General features: G+C 43.5%; 1 pseudogene; it reads left to right on the top strand.

Moving 5' to 3' along the window:
• Positions 1,766-3,211, top strand: LOC110437592 (annotated as a pseudogene).

Raw genomic sequence — 3,763 nt, forward strand, 5'->3', positions numbered from 1 at the left:
CTCGTAGAAGATGAAAACGGATTTTACTTGTCCACTTTCAGTTAGATTTAGATTTGGGAAATTTTCCCCTTAGTTTACATGAGACCACATATCTTGGTTTGAGTCGTATGATCACAATCAAAAAATGATTTGAGTTGTCTTGTAGAAAAATGATGAGTGGTCAGATGCCCCATTTGCACGCCTGATGGGCCAATCTGGGCCCAATTCTGAAGGTTGACTCGTGGCGATGTCCTGGTCGGTTACAAGGGGATAGTTTTATGTTTTCCTTAGTTATTTAAATTCGTTTTGTATACGGATTCTGTTTAGTTTGGAATTCGAGTCCTAGTTGTGTCTGATTGTAGCTCTTTTAAGCAAGGTATAAATGTAGACCCTAGGGCCTTGTAATGAAAATCTATCTATCAATCAATCAAACATAAGTTTTTTTACTCATATTCTAGCATCTACTTTTCGACGACTTCGTCATATTTTCCTTTTTCACTACGAGTTCTTAGGAGTTCGTCGACTTAAGCTCGGCGTATTCTCGAGTTCCGCGTGAATACCTCTTGGCCGTGACATCCGGGCGCATCGCTGTTGTCAGGACCAAAGTATTCGAGTTATCACCTTTGCCGATAGTAAGGTCAAATAGGTTGGCACGCCTTAACGTTTGAATCAGGTATTAGTCCTTTGTGTTTGCGGATCCAGCTTTTGCATCAATAGTTATCTCTCGGGTCCCTGCCACGAACAGGCAGGTGCTGGCGCAGGTGTAGGTGTAGGTGCAGGTGCAGGTGCAGGTGCAGGTGCAGGTGCAGGCACCGGCCGTCGCCAGTGCCACCTCCGGCAGCAGATAGTGAGTATCCCTCTCGTGCGCGCTTTATTTCATGTACATTGGTTTTCCTGACACCTCCCATTGCCCACAGCCACATTCTCTTTTGGTAAGGTCAACACTGTACCGATAAGTCTTCCCTTCCTATGTTGTTCCTATAATTTCAACTCACATGGGACCACTTTTGTTGATGTCATAGTGCTAGCTAAAATGGGACAACTTTTGGATCAACCAAGTGTAGATCTTCTCCATGATCTTCACTCAGATCCATGGCCCTGCAGTGGTTTCTCTATATTGTGGTACTTCTATCCATTCAAATCCCTCGAATTCCATCTTCTCAACAACTGGCACTTCATTAGGCATGCCCTCAGCATCCATGTTAATTGCAGGAGGCATCTCATCCATCGCCACACGACTGCCCACTATCATCATAAATTTTACCAATTGAGATGCCCTTAGCAAGCTACGGAGCTGATCATCTAAAATTAACTTGCCTTGCCAATGCATCCCTTTCACAGCCTAGAAATATGTCTGCTGGTTGTTGTCCCATGTAAAGTGTGAAGCAATATCCCTTTCTAGATTAATGATTGAATACTTTTCTGAATCAACAACCCAGCCTACATCTCTGCCCCTATTGTAGATTTTTTTACCCTGTATAGTACTAAAGTATGAGTTGACAGTGACCTCTACTCTACAAGCATTCTTTGGATCAATCCTCTAATATGCAGCTCAAAAAAACATGGAACAAAGAAAAAAGTTCCAATTCACAAAAATATGGGAAAAATAGATACAAATTGGAAGAATAGAGTGTCAAAGGAGACTACTCTTCTAGAATTTCAGTAGCGCTCATCTTGTCTCAAATCAACAATCCCTTGTCACATCACTACAAAATCCCCAAAACCTAGGGTTTAGATCATGGAAGAATAGCACAAGAAGAATACAGAGAAGGGAGAAGGGCGCACCATGGAGGAACAGCATGAGAGTTGCCGCCGCTGCCGTCGTCGCCGAGGGAAGAGGAGTGTCACCGCCGGCGAGAGGAGCGCCGCAGGAGGTCTCGAGCTCGCGGCCAGGCGGTTCGTGCGAATATTTTTGCGTGCGTGCGCGTACTGGACTCGAAGGCTTCCTTTTGCGTGCGTGGGCCTAGAAGCCAGGAAGCCTTCGTGTTTGCCTTTGTTGGATCCATTTTTTATTATGTTTTACCTCTTCAACTAATGTCGTTAATGGCAGTGGTAGAAACCCGCTGAAGTGAAACCTTTCAATGTTAGTTTTCAACAACTCAATCTTCCAGTGGTATTTTTCTAAAGATGCAATCTTTTAATGGTAGTGAGCTAATTTTCTCCCCTCTGCAAATGGTTGTTATCTAAAAATAAAATAAAAATCTCTGCTAATGGAGGAGTTAGATGTGGTGTTCGTTGGGCACATTGTTTTTGATTTAGACTCACACTAATTCCTGTTTATGCAGAGAGCAAGCGACGCCGGTTGGCTGGGCAGTGGTAGACCATTGTTTCTGTTGTCCACGAATGCAAAGTACACTATGAGCAAATCAAGGACAGCTACATTGATAGGCTTGTCTGCTCCAATGTTTTCTCCGCTGGTGAGTGCATCGGCTGAAGGCGTCTATGCCAAGTTTGAGGTGTTCTTACTGCACCGGGATGGCCAGCCACATGATATGGCTGCATGCAGGGGAGCATCTTATGCACCTTTTGACCTTCATCTGTTCCAAGATGGCTCTCGTGAATCCGTGATGCACAAAATTTTATAGACTAATCTCGAGGAAAAGTATGTTACAGATGGACATTTCACCTTTACATGTGTTGTCATGGTTGTTTGTGACACATCTATTCATGTGCCAGCTTCAGAAATGGGAAAACATTTTGGCTCACTATTCGATAGTTCGGATGGGACAGATGTCTCATTCATCATTGGAACCGAGATAGTCCATGCACAACGAGCGGTGCTTGCTGCCCGTTCGCCAGTTTTCAAAGCCCAGCTCTTTGGCCATATGGCTGAGTCCACAATATCGTCCATCCCCCTATGTGACATTACCCCTTCAACATTCAGAGCCATACTTTGGTTTGTTTACACAGATGCCTTCCCAGAAGCTGACATGCTTGGGGGCTCTCCTTCTGAGATGGTGTAGCATCTGCTAGCTACAGCTAATCGGTACGCATTGTGCTGGCTTAAGCTTATGTGTGCGCAGAAATTGTGGGAAGGGGCGTGTGTAAACACGGTTGCTGGAATCTTACATTGTGCTAAAATGTACAGCTGCCTGGAGTTGAAGAACAAGTGCATTGACTTCTTTGCATTAGAGGATAATTTCAAGAAGGCTGTGTTGACCAAGGGTTTTATCAAATTGGTCACGAGTTCTCTTCAATTATTGATGACGTACGATATAGGATTGGGGTATGATTACCTACGACAGAGGAAGGTTTTATCACAGATCAGATTCAGGTGAGGTGTATGTTGTCACATGGATCCGGTCCAAAGTTATGGAGGACATGGTTCAGATCTGGTGTGAAGCTATGGAGATTATGAACACTAAGTAGCCTAGTTTTGTTCATGTTTCTTTATCATCTTAGGTCTTGTTTTGTCCTGAATCTGGTTATGCTTGAAGTTTTTAAGCTGTTCAGGCTTTGTCCTAAATCTTTTGTTTTTTTGGGAGCACTTAACAATGTATTCACATCAGTAATGTCTGGTATTTTCAAGCCTGATGTGCGTATTTAATCGTTTCACACAATTACACCCTATTTGTTTGGTAAGATGGTTGCAGGACGCAGAGCTAGTCCGTTTTGGCTGGCACACAGCTGGTTCGTTTTGGCTGGTGAGGAGCTGGTCCGTTTTGGCTTTGTATATAGCTACTGGAAGTTCAGTTAACCGAATGTTGCTTTTATTACTATGTTGACTTATTCAGAAATGTGGTTATTTTAACTCTATGTTGACTTTAAGGCTGATGTGTTGATT

The sequence above is a fragment of the Sorghum bicolor genome, chromosome 8, assembly GCF_000003195.3.
Source record: "Sorghum bicolor cultivar BTx623 chromosome 8, Sorghum_bicolor_NCBIv3, whole genome shotgun sequence".
NCBI classification, from domain to species: Eukaryota; Viridiplantae; Streptophyta; class Magnoliopsida; order Poales; family Poaceae; genus Sorghum; species Sorghum bicolor.